Source organism: Salvelinus namaycush, chromosome 24, assembly GCF_016432855.1.
Source record: "Salvelinus namaycush isolate Seneca chromosome 24, SaNama_1.0, whole genome shotgun sequence".
NCBI lineage: Eukaryota > Metazoa > Chordata > Actinopteri > Salmoniformes > Salmonidae > Salvelinus > Salvelinus namaycush.
Window position 1 is genome coordinate 21,749,438 of NC_052330.1, and position 16,990 is coordinate 21,766,427.

Genomic DNA, 16,990 nt, shown 5'->3' on the forward strand with positions numbered 1-16,990 from the left:
CTTTTTTGGAAGTGCACCAGTCCCTCCTGCAGCAAAGCACCCCCACAACATGATGCTGCCACCCCCGTGCTTCACGGTTGGGATGGTGTTCTTCGGCTTGCAAGCCTCCCCCTTTTTCCTCCAAACATAACGATGGTCATTATGGCCAATCAGTTCTATTTTTGTTTCATCAGACCAGAGGATATTTCTCCAAAAAGTACAATCTTTGCCCCCATGTGCAGTTGCAAACCGTAGTCTGGCTTTTTTATGGTGGTTTTGGAGCAGTGGCTTCTTCCTTGCTGAGCGGCCTTTCAGGTTATGTCGATATAGGACTCATTTAACTGTGGATATAGATACTTTTGTACCTGTTTCCTCCAGCATCTTCACAGGGTCCTTTGCTGTTGTTCTGGGATTGATTTGCACTTTTCGCACCAAAGTACGTTCATCTCTAGGAGACAGAACGCATCTCCTTCCTGAGCGGTATGATGGCTACGTGGTCCCATGGTGTTAATACTTGTGTGCAATTGTTTGTACAGATGAACGTGGTACCTTCAGGCATTTGGACATTTCTCCCAAGGACGAACCAGACTTGTGAAGGTCTACAATTCTTTTTCTGAGGTCTTGGCTGATTTATTTAGATTTTCCCATGATGTCAAGCAAAGAGGCACTGAGTTTGAAGGTAGGCCTTGAAATACATTCACAGGTGACTCAAATGATGTCAATTAGCCTATCAGAAGCTTCTAAAGCCATGACATCATTTTCTGGAATTTTCCAAGCTGTTTAAAGGCACAGTCAACTTAGTGTATGTAAACTTCTGACCCACTGGAATTGTGATACAGTGAATTACACGTGAAATAATCTGTCTGTAAACAATTGTTGGAAAAATTACTTGTGTCATGCACAAAGTAGATGTCCTAACCGACTTGCCAAAACTATAGTTCGTTAACAAGAAATTTGTGGAGTTGTTGAAAAACTAGTTTTAATGACTAAGTGTATGTAAACTCACAACTTCAATTGTATGTATGTGTAGCCTCATAACATTTTGAGGAGGGCTCACGGTCACCTTGTAACCAATGAATGATCTTCTTTATTTTTCTAACATTTTCTATATTGTATAATAATAGTGAAGTCATCAAAACTACGAAATTAAGTACATGGAATTATGTAGTAAGCAAAAAAGTGTAAAACAAATCAAAATATATTTTAGATTTTAGACTCTTCAAAGTAGCCACCCTTTGCCTTGATTACAGCTTTGCACACTCTTGGCATTCTCTCAACCAGCTTCACCTGGAATGCTTGTCCAACAGTCTTGAAGGAGTTCCCACATACGCTGAGCACTTGTTGGCTGCTTTTCCTTCACTCTACGGTCCAACTCATCCCAAACCATCTCAATTGGGTTGAGGTTGGGTGATTGTGGAGGCCAGGCCATCTGATGCAGCACTCCATCACTCTCCTTCTTGGTCAAATGGCCCTTACACAGCCTGGAGGTGGGTTGGGTTATTGTCCTATTGAAAAACAAATGATAGTCCCACTAAGCGCAAACCAGATGGGATGGCGTATCACTGCAGAATGCTGTGGTAGCCATGTTGGTTAAGTGTGCCTTGAATTCAAAATAAATCACAGACAGTGTCACGAGCAAAGCACCCCCACCCCATCACACCTCCTCCTCCTTGCTTCACGTGGGAACCACACATGCAGAGATAATCCGTTCACCTACTCTGCGTCTCACAAAGACGCGGTGGGTGGAACCAAAAATCTCAAATTTGGACTCATCAGACCAAAGGACAGATTTACATTCCATTGCTTGTGTTTTTTGGCCCAAGCAAGTCTCTTCTTATTATTGGTTATTATTATCTTTAATCAAAGTTTCTTTGCAGCAATTTGACCATGAAGGCCTGATTCACACTGTCTCCTCTGAACAGTTGATGTTGAGATGTGTCTATTACTTGAACTTTGTGAAGCATTTATTTGGGCTGCAATCTGAGGCTGTTAACTCTAATGAACTTATCCTCTGCAGCAGAGGTAACTCTGGGTCTTCCTTTCCTGTGGTGGTCCTCATGAGAGCCAGTTTCATCATAGCACTTGATGGATTTTGCAACTTCACTTCAAGAAACTTTCAAAGTTCTTGACATTTTCCGGATTGACTGACCTTCATGTCTTAAAGTAATGATGGACTGTAATTTCTCTTTGCTTATTTGAGCTGTTCTTGCCAAAATAGGGACTTGGTCTTTTACCAAATAGGACTATCTACTGTACACCACCCCGACCTTGTCACAACACAACTAATTGGCTCAAACACATTAAGAAGGAAAGAAATTCCACAAATTAACTTTTAACAAGGCACACCTGTTCATTTAAATGCGTTCCAGGTGACTACCTCATGAAGCTGGTTGAGAGAATGCCAAGAGTGTGCAAAGCTGTGATCAAGGCAATGAGATGCTACTTTGAAGAATCTCAAATATAAAATATGTTTTGATTTGTTTAACACTTTTTTGGTTACTACATGATTCCATATGTGTTATTTCATAGTTGTGATGTCTTCACTATTATTCTACAATGTAGAAAATAGTAAAAATAAAGAAAAATCCTGGAATGAGTAGGTGTGTCCAAACCTTTGACTGGTACTGTATATCAACAATTTGAACAGTCTGTAGCACCCGGCCTCACCCTACTAGAATCTGAAGTCAAATGTCTACTGTTTGCTGATCTGGTGCTTCGGTCCCCAACCAAGGAGGGCCTACAGCAGTACCTAGATCTTCTGCACAGATTCTGTCAGACCTGGGAACTGACAGTAAATCTCAGTAAGACAAAAATAATGGTGTTCCAACAAAGGTCCAGTTGCCAGGACCACTAATACAAATTTCATCTAGACACTGTTGCCTTAGAGCACACAAAAAACTATACATACCTCTGCCTAAACATCAGCACCACAGGTAACTTCCACAAAGCTGTGAACGATCTGAGAGACAAGGCAAGAAGGGCCTTCTATGCCATCAAAAGGAACATCATATTCAAAATCTCAATTAGGATCTGGCTAAAAATACTTGAATCAGTTATAGAACCCATTGCCTTTTATGGTTGTGAGGTCTGGGGTTCCGCTCACCAACCAAGAATTCACAAAAAGGGACAAACACCAAATTGAGACTGCATGCAGAATTCTGCAAAAACATTCTCTTTGTACAATGTAAAACACCAAATAATATATGCAGAGCAGAATGCCAGCAATGCCAGTGAAGTCGCCTCTTCACTGTTGACGTTGAGACTGGTGTTTTGAGGGTACTATTTAATGAAGCTGCCAGTTGAGGACTTGTGAGGCGTCTGTTTCTCAAACTTGACACTAATGCACTTGTGCTTTTGCACAGTTGTGCACAGGGGCCTCCCACTCCTCTTTCTATTCTGTTAGAGACAGTTTGCGCTGTTCTGTGAAGGGAGTAGTACACAGCATTGTACGAGATCTTCAGTTTCTTGGCAATTTCTCACACGGAATAGCCTTCATTTATCAGAACAAGAATAGACTGACGAGTTTCAGAAGAAAGTGCTTTGTTTCTGGACATTTTGAGCCTGTAATCGAGCCCACAAATGCTGATGCTCCAGATACTCAACTAGTCTAAAGAAGGCCAGTTTTATTGCTTCTTTAATCAGAACAACAGTTTTCAGCTGTGCTAACATAATTGCAAAAGGGTTTTCTAACGATCAATTAGCCTTTTAAATTATAAACTTGGATTATCTAACACAACGTGCCATTGGAACACAGGAGTGATGGTTGCTGATAATGGGCCTCTATGTAGATATTCCATGAAAAATTTGCCGTTTCCAGCTACAACAGTCATTTACAACATTAATAACAATGTCAACACTGTATTTCTGATCAATTTGATGTTATTTTAATAGACAAAAAAATTGCTTGTCTTTCAAAAACAAGGACATTTCTAAGTGACCCCAAACTTTTGAACAGTGGTATAATTCCCATGTCAATAAAGCCATTTGAATTGAAATTGAATGGAGAGAGAGAGACAGTGATTCACACACACCAGCCTTTCAAAGGCAGGCTTAGGGGTGTGGCTCTCTGGGTGTGTGTTACGAAGGTAGGCAGGGGATTCTGGAGCAGTCAACCCCCTCAATACATCTTATAGATAACACATGAAACACATCAATAACAGCCCATGTAATGTAGGCCTACATATCAGCATATGCTGGAGATAAAAACAAGCTACTGTAAAAAGCATAAGCAAAGAAAATATTTTTTACAGTAAAGTGATAACACAACCAACCGTGATAAGAAGATACATAGACAAGAGATTAAAGAGCTCTGTGTAAAGCTGTAATAGAAACGTGTGTTATTTTTATGAAGGGAAAAGGCTTTTTATGTGGTAAAGTAGTTTTTGTGCCGTAGAGGCTTTTAGAATTGATGTCCTCATTAACAGGAGTACTTCCGGATTCAGTCCTTGTTATGGCAGCTTGTTTTGATCCCCCTCTGTCTAATGGAGTTTTTCCTACCTGCTTTTATTCTCTCCCTCGTCCAATACTTTTAGAGGGGTTTGGGCCAAATGCTTTCATACAGCAATCCACAGCAATGACACTGAGAAGCCCACTTCTTTACTCAGGATGCACCAGTCTAGCTGAACTCTTTAGAATCAGTATTCATTGCAGAGCAATCAATCGCCTCTCAGTCAATTTTGCTACGATTATGTCTCGTATTCATTGCATGGCAAGCTAATGGAACAGAACACAGAGGTGCAGCATTTTGGACGCAAAAGGGGGGTTCCCTTATTTGGAGTACCTGTGAAAACATGACTAGGATCAGTGACTGCTTCATAAGCAAGCTTTATTAAAGGCCAGAACAAACACAGTTCTCTGAGCAGCTTTATTGTAGATCTAGATGGATAGAATTCAATGTTAGTGCCATGGGAAACTGCTCAACAATGAGATGATCATATTGTTATGATGTTGTTGAGAAACATAAGCACATAGGCTGTAATCCCCCCAATCTCCCATCTCCACTTTACACTAAACACATTCTGAAGAATCCTTTTAATCCTTTGAAGAATCCCCCGCCCCCCTGCCTTCTTGCCCCCCTGCCCCCCCCCCCCCCCCCCCCGCCCTCCTGCCCCCCTGCCCTCCTGCCCCTATACACACAGCTACATAGTAAATGTTGCCCAGATGTTACTTAGGGAGAGTACAGTATGTTTTTACTTTTAAATACGCTCTGCAGGGAACAGAGATGGAAACAGTGCCTCCCGCCATCCACCACTCCTACAGACCCTCCATTATCCCCCTTCTCCCTCCCTACAGACTCCCTCACTCTCTCCTTTCCCTTCTCCCTCCCTACAGACTATCTCCCTCTATCCCCTTCTCCCTCCCTCTATACCCTTCTCCCTCTCCCTCCCTCTATTACCCTTCTCCCTCTCTCCCTCTATCCCCTTCTCCCTCTCTCCCTCTATCCCCTTCTCCCTCTCTCTCCCTCTCTCCCCCTCTCTCTCCCTCTCTCCCTCCGTCACTTTTCCTTTAAACCTAGCTTAATCCCAGTCAGATTATGGTCTTTATTAAAAGGACTAGCGTAATCCTCCCACTTTAATTTGGTTATATTCTCCCTGTACACTGAGCTATACACCAGCTCTGAGCTGGGATTGTTGAGACGAGACCAGCCATACCTAAATTAAACCTCAAGGCTGTAATACATGGATTAAGTGTGGCTGGCATATTAATCATTCCTGCAGTTGGCCTATCACTATATACATTTGCCTACCATTGTCTTACCATTATGAGCAGAACAATTCACCTCAATCCATTTTGATTTATGAACCCATATTGGTTTTTGATGATATCTATGGAATTCCATTTTCTATGGGTGGGTCCACAATAAGACCACCACTTTGGCTCTATTTTGCTCTAATCTTATAATAGCCTTAACTCTTGACCTCCAAGGACCTAACATAAAGCCATGCTACCAGAAGTAGATTCCCATCCAGAGCAGAAGCCCCCTAGGGTTCCAAAATGGTTCTTCGGCTGTCCCCTATTTTTGGTTCCAGGTAGAACTCGTTTCGGTTCCATGTAGAAAGGGTTCTACATGGAACCTAATAGGCTTCTACCTGGAACCAAAAAGGGTTATTTAAAGGGTTTGCTAATGGGGACAGCCGAAGAACCCTTTTAGGTTCTAGATAGCACCTTTTTTCCTAAGATTGTAGTCGGAAAGTCCACACAACCTAACAGCGTAACACAACAAGCAAGCTTACCGTTGCCACCCAAATGAGTGATGGAATAGCTGCCGCAACAGTAAGAATCATATTCATAGCTATAATCACTCTCTCACACTGCGTGATAAAGAAAAGAGGGGGAAGGGAGGGGGAGAGAGTGATAGAGATGGATGATCTCCTGCTTGTAAAAAATAAAGAGAGATAAATCAGCAGAAGATATTAACACTGTGTTTGACATTGGCCCAGAGCGCTAAGCAAGGCTAAATACTGTCCTGAAAAACAACAGGCTGGGGTGGGTTTGTAATAATATATTTCCTGAATTAGATTTCAACAGCAGCAGGCACTCTAAACTCATTTAAACCAAATGTTTTGTTGAAAAGAGACACCCGGTGAGTTGAAGTTTTAACAGGTGGATGGAGGCAGCTAATAGGCTGTGGGAGAGTTTATGTCCCACACCGCATGTTTAGGATTGGCTATAATGCCCACCCAAAACCTCCCTCCGTACTAAACCAATTTGCACAAGCCGTTTATATGTTTTCACCCAAAGAGGGGGGAGTGAGGACTTGTTATCCCACCTGTTCTGTTGAAGATGCCAGGCAGTGTAACAGCAGGTACCAGACCTGGACCATGTCCAGCAGACAGACACAACAGACTTGGCATCTCAGTGCCTGTATGTATCATGGTGTCCAGATGCACAGCTATGCAGACAGTTCACCTGTAGCTTTTACTTATACAGTACAGCAGACACAGGCCTTCTGATTTCTGTTCAGTTCTACCCCTCTGGGCACAGACATCAGTTCAAAGTCTAGTTTTGATTTACTTTTGATTTTAAATCAAAATGAAATCAAGAAAAAACGTAACCATCTCATTGGATTTAGGGTCAAATGTGGGTGACACAAATGACCAAAGAAACGCACACAAGTGACTTGTTGCAAATCCAATCAGTTTTCCACGTTGATTCAACATCATCACATAGATTTTTGTTTTCATATGATGTGGAAACAACGTTAATTCAACCAGTTTGTGCCCAATGGGACTTCACATTTCCAGAACTTGTAGCTAAGGCCATATCAGATATGTATAAACTTCTCCTTCTCTCTCTCAAATCAAATCAAACTTTATTTGTCACATGCGCCGAATACAACAAGTGTAGACCTTACCGTGAAATGCTTACTTACAAGCTTACTTATTTACTAAATAACCTGAAGTAAAAAATTATAAAAAGTAACACAATAAAATAACAATAACGAGTCTATATGCAGGGGGTACCGGTACTGAGTCAATGTGTGGGTGTACAGGTTAGAGGTCATTTGTACATGTAGGTAGGGGTGAAGTGATAATAAACAGCGAGTAGCAGCTGTGTAAAAACAAATGGGGGGGGTGTCAATGTAAATAGTTTGGTGGCCAATTGATTAATTGTTCAGCAGTCTTATGGCTTTCGGGTAGAAACTGTTAAGGAGCCTTTTGGTCCTAGACTTGGCTCTCCGGTACTGCTTGCTGTGCGGTAGCAAAGAAAACAGTCTATGATTTGGGTGACTGGAGTCTCTGACAATTTTTGGGGTTTTCCTCTGACACGCCTGGTATAGAGGTCCTGTATGGCAGGAAGCTTGGCCACAGTGATGTACTGGGCTGTACGCACTACCCTCTGTAGCGCCTTACGGTCAGATGCCGAGCAGTTGCCACACCAGGGGGTGATGCAACTTTTTGAGGTTCTGGGAACCCATGCCAAATCTTTTCAGTCTCCTGAGGGGGAAAAGGTGTTGTCTTGCCTTGCCCTCTTCACGACTGTCTTGGTGTGTTTAGACCATGATAATTCGTTGGTGATGTGAACACCAAGGAACTTGAAACTCTCGACCCGCTCCACTACAGCCTGCCTTTTCCTGTAGTCCATGATCAGCTCCTTTGTCTTGCTTACATTGAGGGAGAGGTTGTTGTCCGGGCACCACCAGGTCTATGACCTCCTCCCTATAGGCTGTCTCATCGTTGTCGGTGATCAGGCCTACCACTGTTTTGTCGTCAGCAAACTTAATGATGATTTTGGAGTCGTGCTTGGCCACGCAGTCGTGGGTGAACAGGGAATACAGGAGGAGACTAAGTACACACCCCTAGGGGCCCCAGTGTTGAGGATCAGCGTGGCAGATGTGTTGTTTTCTACCCTTACCACCTGGGGGTGACCCGTCAGGAAGTCCAGGATCCAGTTGCAGAGGGAGGTGTTTAGTCCCGGGTCCTTAGCTTAGTGATGAGCTTCGTGGGCGCTATGTAGTTGAACACTGAGCTGTAGTCAATGAACAGCATTCTCACATAGGTGTTCCTTTTGTCCAGGTGGGAAAGGGCATTGTGGAGTAAGAGTAGATAAAAATGATTGTTCCTCCACTCTCCACCTCCTCACTCTCTACCTCCTCACTCTCTACCTCCTCACTCTCCACCTCCTCACTCTCTACCTTTTCACTCCACCTCTTCACTCTCCACCTTCTCACTCTCCACCTCCTCACTCTCCACCTCCTCACTCTCTATCTCCTCACTCTCTACCTCCTCACTCTCTACCTCCTCACTCTCCACCTCCTCACTCTCCACCTCCTCACTCTCTACCTCTTCACTCTCTAGGGTGGAAGTATTCACTGGTTGGGCCTGGTGTGTCTGTCTGCCACTGTTTCATCCACCTCTTCACCTCTCTACCCCTCCACCCCTTCACCCATCTACCCACCACCCCTCTACCCACCAACTCTCTACCCACCACCCCTCCACCCCTCTACCCCACCACGCCTCTATCCATTCACCCCACCACCCCTCTACCCTTCCTCTACCCCACCACCCTTCTACCCCTCTACCCCTCTACCCACCACCCTATAACCCCTTCACCCCTCTACCCACCACCCCTCTACCCCCTACCCCTCTTCACCCCTCTATCAGTTCTAGGGATTATTTATGGTTAGCCCGTCTGTCTCGCTGCTCAGTGCTCACACCTCCTCTAAAGGGCAGAGCACGGAAAAAGGCAGAACCTTTTCTCCCACTCTCCATGACTCACCAATTGTAAACCTGCCAAGACAACCTTGAGCTAACATGACTGTTGAAGTCTTTCACCACGTTACCTAACACACTGGCATAGAACTACTTCCCTGAGGAGGAACTGAGTGCCCAAACATTTCTTCAGTTACAGCGTGAATATAAATCTGTGAGTAGTATAGTATGACTGTCTTCATTTTCTTCCTGCAAACTACGCCTGCTAGCCTACCAGCACACATTTATACCACAGTAGTGAGTCTGGGAAAGAGCTGATAGATAGAGATGAAGGACTGAGAGCAGAGAGAGAGAGAGCAGATGATACTCTGCCTCAGTCTGATTAACTGTGGTGTCCTGGAGGTGTTGATGGCTCGTTGCTGCTCCACTGATCAGCCGATCTAACTGTAATCCCATCACCACACAGCAGTCTCTCTCTCTCTCTTACTCACACACACACACACACACACACACACACACACACACACACACACACACACACACACACACACACACACACACACACACACACACACACACACACACACACACACACACACACACACACAAAAGCCTGCAGGCAGAAACAAGTTGAGAACGTCAAGCCTGGGTAACGTCACATAGAAGCCAGGATCTGATGCTGTGACCAGGTGTGTCTATCATGTCTTCTTTTGTTACAGGAGCTCTTCTGAAGGGTCTGTAGGTACACATCTCAACAGAATCACTCTGGCTAATGTGTCTCTCTGTGTCTGTCAGGGGTATTCTCATATGTTCTGTCTGATTTAGAGCATCCAGGTGTGTGTGAGGAGAAAACTCTCTGGCCAAGCAATTACATTTCCTCATCAAATAAGAACAAGGGAAAGAAGGAAATCAGAACACTACATTACTGGGGGGGGGCTGGAATACATTACAGTGTTGGTCCTCTAGAGTAGTTCTTCTCAGAAGGGTAATTAAAACCGAAGGCAGATTCTCATTCTCTGAAAGCAGTCACACACCTCCACCCCCGGCCAAATGGCTCATAATCCACCCCTCCCTGATCCCCAGTTAAATACCCAACCCAAATATTTCCCTGTTAATCTGTGGTTGTCAGGGCCTGATCCAAACTGATGTACAGGCCACGACAGGTGGCTTTCACAGGGGCTACAGGCTGAGGGAGGGGCTATAAACTGAGGGAGGGGCTATATACTGAGGGGGGGCTATAGGCTGAGGGAGGGGCTATATCAATCAATCAAATATATTTATAAAGCCCTTCTTACATCAGCTAATGTCACAAAGTGCTGTACAGAAACCCAGCCTAAAACCCCAAACAGCCAGCAATGCAGATGTTTAAGCACGGTGGCTAGGAAAAACTCCCTAGAAAGGTCAAAACCTAGGAAGAAACCTAGAGAGGAACCAGGCTCTGAGGGGGGGGCCAGTCCTCTTCTGGCTGTGCCGGGTGGAGATTATAACAGGACATGGCCTAGATATTCAAATGTTCATAGATGACCAGCAGGGTCAAATAACAATAATCACAGTGGTTGTAGAGGGTGCAACAGGGCAGCACCTCAGGATTAAATGTCAGTTGGCTTTTCATAGCCGATCATTCAGAGTATCTCTACCGCTCCGGCTGTCTCTAGAGAGTTGAAAACAGCAGGTCTGGGACAAGGTAGGACGTCCGGTGAACAGGTCAGGGTTCCATAGCCGCAGGCAGAACAGTTGAAACTGGAGCACCAGCACGACCAGGTGGACACTGGGCACAGCAAGGAATCATCTGGCCAGGTAGACCTGAGGCATGGTCCTAGGGCTCAGGTCCTCCGAGAAAGAGAGGCCTACCATTCGAAGGCATGACAATTACCATGGGGCAAAACAGCACAGAGATCTGGAACCAGGCTACCCTATACATCCTAGGCTGAGGGATGGGGCTCAGAGGCACAAGGGTCCAGGGCTCCTTGTAGTCTATGGTATTTCAAGGATGTAGAAAACAAGTCCCATGTTTCAGGGATGTAGAATAGACGAAAACATAGATGTGAGCCTGGCAGTCCTGGAAGTCCATAGGATATGAGGTCTCCATATGACGAAGCTACGGTATAGTATAGCCTGGGCCCTTGATCTCTGTGTTGATGTATAGTATAGCCTGGGCCCTTGATCTCTGTGTTGATGTATAGTATAGCCTGGGCCCTTGATCTCTGTGTTGATGTATAGTGTAGCCTGGGCCCTTGATCTCTGTGTTGATGTATAATATAGCCTGGGCCCTTGATCTCTGTGTTGATGTATAGTGTAGCCTGGGCCCTTGATCTCTGTGTTGATGTATAGTGTAGCCTGGGCCCTTGATCTCCGTGTTGATGTAAAGTATAGCCTGTGCCCTTGCTCTCTGTGTTGATGTATAGTGTAGCCTGGGGCCCTTGATCGCTGTGTTGATGTATAGTATAGCCTGGGCCCTTGATCTCTGTGTGGATGTATAGTATAGCCTGGGCCCTTGATCTCTGGGTTGATGTATAGTGTAGTCTGGTCCCAGATCTTTGTGTTGATGTATAGTGTAGTCTGGTCCCAGATCTCTGTGTTGATGTATAGGGTAGTCTGGTCCCAGATCTCTGTGTTGATGTATAGGGTAGTCTGGTCCCAGATCTCTGTGTTGATGTATAGTGTAGTCTGGTCCCAGATCTCTATGTTGATGTATAGTGTAGTCTGGTCCCAGATCTCTATGTTGATGTATAGTGTAGTCTGGTCCCAGATCTTTGTGTTGATGTATAGTGTAGTCTGGTCCCAGATCTCTGTGTTGATGTATAGTGTAGTCTGGTCCCAGATCTCTATGTTGATGTATAGGGTAGTCTGGTCCCAGATCTCTGTGTTGATGTATAGTGTAGTCTGGTCCCAGATCTCTGTGTTGATGTATAGGGTAGTCTGGTCCCAGATCTCTGTGTTGATGTATAGTGTAGTCTGGTCCCAGATCTCTGTGTTGATGTATAGTGTAGTCTGGTCCCAGATCTTTGTGTTGATGTATAGTGTAGTCTGGTCCCAGATCTCCTTGTTGATGTATAGTGTAGTCTGGTCCCAGATCTTTGTGTTGATGTATAGTGTAGTCTGGTCCCAGATCTCTGTTGATGTATAGGGTAGTCTGGTCCCAGATCTCTGTGTTGATGTATAGTGTAGTCTGGTCCCAGATCTCTGTGTTGATGTATAGGGTAGTCTGGTCCCAGATCTCTGTGTTGATGTATAGGGTAGTCTGGTCCCAGATCTCAGTGTTGATGTATAGGGTAGTCTGGTCCCAGATCTCTGTGTTGATGTATAGTGTAGTCTGGTCCCAGATCTCTGTGTTGATGTATAGGGTAGTCTGGTCCCAGATCTCTATGTTGATGTATAGTGTAGTCTGGTCCCAGATCTCTATGTTGATGTATAGTGTAGTCTGGTCCCAGATCTCTGTGTTGATGTATAGTGTAGTCTGGTCCCAGATCTCTGTGTTGATGTATAGTGTAGTCTGGTCCCAGATCTCTGTGTTGATGTATAGTATAGCCTGGGCCCTTGATCTCTGTGTTGATGTATAGTGTAGTCTGGTCCCAGATCTCTGTGTTGATGTATAGGGTAGTCTGGTCCCAGATCTCCTTGTTGATGTATAGTGTAGTCTGGTCCCAGATCTCTGTGTTGATGTATAGCATAGTCTGGTCCCAGATCTCTGTGTTGATGTATAGGGTAGTCTGGTCCCAGATCTCTATGTTGATGTATAGGGTAGTCTGGTCCCAGGTCTCCGTGTTGATGTATAGTGTAGTCTGGTCCCAGATCTCTGTGTTGATGTATAGTGTAGTCTGGTCCCAGATCTCTATGTTGATGTATAGTGTAGTCTGGTCCCAGATCTCTGTGTTGATGTATAGGGTAGTCTGGTCCCAGGTCTCCGTGTTGATGTATAGGGTAGTCTGGTCCCAGATCTCCGTGTTGATGTATAGTGTAGTCTGGTCCCAGATCTCTGTGTTGATGTATAGTATAGCCTGGGCCCTTGATCTCTGTGTTGATGTATAGTGTAGCCTGGTCCCAGATCTCTGTGTTGATGTATAGTGTAGTCTGGTCCCAGATCTCTGTGTTGATGTATAGTATAGCCTGGGCCCTTGATCTCTGTGTTGATGTATAGTATAGCCTGGGCCCTTGATCTCTGTGTTGATGTATAGCATAGTCTGGTCCCAGATCTCTATGTTGATGTATAGTGTAGTCTGGTCCCAGATCTCTGTGTTGATGTATATTGTAGTCTGGTCCCAGATCTCTGTGTTGATGTATAGGGTAGTCTGGTCCCAGATCTCTGTGCTGTTTTGCCCCATTGTAATTGTCATGCCTTCGAATGGTAGGCCTAGTAGTAGGAATGTCTTCCTGCACAGACAGAGCTAAAAGGCTTGCATGCTGAAAGCTTCATAGCACCAGCCCAGCATCACAAGTGAGGGATTTTCAGTAGAAAAGCTGAGGGGGTGATGGCAATATGATTTGACAGAGATGAGAGGGGCTGCAATCTTCTGTGAGCCACTGCAACCCCCATCCCTCTCTTCTTCTCTCTCTTATTCTTTCTGTCTCTCCCTCTTTCTCAATCTTCTTCTCCCCCCTCTCTCTCTCTCTCTCTCTCTGCCTCCCTCTCTACCTCCCTCCCTCTTCTACTCCTGTTCTGACTAATTGCCCAATTATGTTTTTGTGTGTCTTTTCTCCCCTCCGAGCTCTGCTTAATGAAACACTATCACACAGGGACAGAGGAAATCACAAGCAGAAAAACAAAAAAAACAGATATGAAAAACAAACAAAGATAAACCTAGAAATTAAATCTGGTGGTGAAGGAACGGCGGCCACACCAATAATATCTGCTGGCCTGCATACATTATTTATGATCACACATCATTACAGCAATCATTTCAATCTGAGAGAGGGGGGGGGGGGGATTGAGGCATGACAGATATTCTGATGGTTTGACAGAGGAAATCGATGATCAGTTGAATTACTAACAGAGAAGACCAGCAGGGGTTAATAACCTCTATCCTCAACATGAGCCTGTCGATACAATTGGCTAGACTAGGTTAAGCTAGCAGCAGGAATATCTAAGATGGCCTGTCATAGAGAAAGCTGTTGCTGAGCTGAGACAAATTAAATTGTCACAGAGGTGAGTTATAAACAACCTCTTGGTCTAGGTTGACAGGAGAAATGGCAGAAAACATTTAATTCTCATTCCCCGTTATAAATGTACAGCACTAGAGTGAACGATTGGATTCCAGCACGGTTGTTCTGTCTTTCTGTCTTTGTAGAAGTGACAAGGTTGAGGATTGTAAACAAATGTGTCTGGAACATGTTCTGTTGAAACACTTTGAGAGGGGAAAAGGGTCAGGAAGGAAGAGAAAGAGAGGAAGAAGGGGGAACAAGAGCGGAAAATATAAGGAGGGATGGGGAGGGTCATAGGGCCATATGAGGGGTAGAGCAAGGGAAACAGAAAGATGGTCTAGGCTAGGACCATAGGGCCATATGAGGGGTAGAGCAAGGGAAACAGAAAGAGGGTCTAGGCTAGGGCCATATGAGGGGTAGAGCAAGGGAAACAGAAAGATGGTCTAGGCTAGGGCCATAGGGCCATATGAGGGGTAGAGCAAGGGAAACAGAAAGATGGTCTAGGCTAGGGCCATAGGGCCATATGAGGGGTAGAGCAGGGGAAACTGAAATAGAGACAGACAGGGAGAGAGAAAGTAAGAAGCAAACAGAAAGGATTAGAAAGAGACAGAGCAAATGCATATGGACTGAAGAGAGAAGAGAAAAACACTGAACTGCATACTTTGATCTAAACACTCCCCTGACGTCATTGAGAGGTTCTGCACAGACTGTCTGACAGATGTGGCCTAAGCAGTGAGCCTAACCCAAACAGCACCCTATTCCCTTTATAGTGCACTACTTTTGACCAAGGCCCATAACGTGCTGGTCAAAAGTAGTGCACTATGTAGGGTATAGGGTGCCATTTGGGACTAACCCATAGTCCTGTGGTCCAGCTGAGCCTGAGAGGGGAGAACATCAACATCACCATGTATTAGTGTGCAGTTACCACACATGACAACACTTGCACACTCTAACACTGTCCACATGAAAACATAGGAAGGGAACACAGACAATTGACAATGACATGATCCAGTTGTCATCAGCCTATCATTATAGTTAAATAACCCAGCACCAGCAGTCATTAACATTGGTCGCAGTGTTTGACCCATGCAATTACAGTGCAAACACAACCACACTATGGGATGTACTTCTCCAGTTGTCCAGTTGGCCAATGCGGGGATTGATTGCTGGAACACAGCACAGTGATTCTCTATCTCTCTGGTTTCTCTGGTTTCTCTGGTCTCTCTAGTCTCTCTGGCCTCTCTAGTTTCTCTGGTCTCTCTCTCTGGTCTCTCTGGTCTCTCTCTCTGGTCTCTCTGGTCTCTCTCTCTCTGGTCTCTCTGGTCTCTCTCTCTGGTCTTTCTCTAGTCTCTCTGGCCTCTCTAGTCTCTCTGGTCTCTTTCTCTGGTCTTTCTCTCTCTTTGGTCTCTGGTTTCTCTGGTCTCTCTGGTCTCTCTCTCTGGTCTCTCTAGTCTCTCTCTGGACTCTCTCTCTGGTCTTTCTCTAGTCTCTCTGGTCTCTCTCTCTCTGGTCTTTCTCTGGTCTCTCTGGTCTCTCTGGTCTCTCTCTCTGGTCTCTCTAGTCTCTCTCTGGACTCTCTCTCTGGTCTTTCTCTAGTCTCTCTGGTCTCTCTCTCTCTGGTCTTTCTCTGGTCTCTCTGGTCCCTCTGGTCTCTCTCTCTGGTCTCTCTAGTCTCTCTGGTCTCTCTCTGGTCTCTCTGGTCTCTCTCTCTCTGGTCTCTCTGGTCTCTCTCTCTGGTCTCTCTAGTCTCTCTCTGGACTCTCTCTCTGGTCTTTCTCTAGTCTCTCTGGTCTCTCTCTCTCTGGTCTTTCTCTGGTCTCTCTGGTCTCTCTGGTCTCTCTCTCTCTGGTCTCTCTGGTCTCTCTCTCTGGTCTTTCTCTAGTCTCTCTGGTCTCTCTCTCTTTGGTCTCTCTGGTCTCTCTCTCTGGTCTCTCTGGTCTCTCTCTCTGGTCTCTCTAGTCTCTCTCTGGACTCTCTCTCTGGTCTCTCTCTCTGGTCTTTCTCTAGTCTCTCTGGTCTCTCTCTCTCTGGTCTTTCTCTGGTCTCTCTCTCTGGTCTTTCTCTGGTCTCTCTGGTCTCTCTTACTGGTCTCTATCTCTAGCCTCTCTGGTCTCTCTCTCTCTCTGGTTTCTCTGGTCTTTCTGGTCTCTCTGGTATCTCTCTCTCTGGTCTCTTGTCTGGTCTCTCTGGTTTCTCTGGTCTCTCTCGCTCTCTCTCTGGTTTCTCTGGTCTCTCGTTCTCTCTCTGGTTTCTCTGGTCTCTCTCTCTGGTTTCACTGGTCTTTCTGGTTTCTCTGGTCTCTCTCTCTGGTCTTTCTGGTCTCTCTCTCTCTGGTCTTGTTGGTCTTTCTCTCTCTCTTTCTGTCTCTCTCTCTGGTCTCTCTCTCTCTTTCTGTCTCTCTCACTGGTCTCTGTCTCTCTTTCTCTCTCTCTTTCTCTGCTCTAATCCCACAGACAAATTAATGTGATGATAAATGAGGTCATTGAGCCTGGGCCTGTATAGCAGCCAGGAACATTAGGAATATTACACAGAAGCATTCCTCATGTAGGGGTATGTACTGGGGCAGCGGACTTGGACAGCAGCAATAGGGTAGCCTGTTAGACTGGTAACAGAACACAAGGTTTGTCACTAATGTCACTTTCATGGTTGTCATTCTTAGGATTTCACACTGATAGTAACACTGTTGCTGATTGGCCATCTCCCTGGCCCACTGATGCTGT

The 16,990-nt window shown here is 45.2% G+C and overlaps 1 protein-coding gene across 1 annotated transcript in view; it reads left to right on the forward strand.

Moving 5' to 3' along the window:
- The window catches only part of LOC120019081 (methyltransferase-like protein 24), a 77,658-nt gene that overhangs the window by 20,072 nt on the left and 40,596 nt on the right, over window positions 1–16,990 (forward strand). The window lies entirely within an intron of this gene.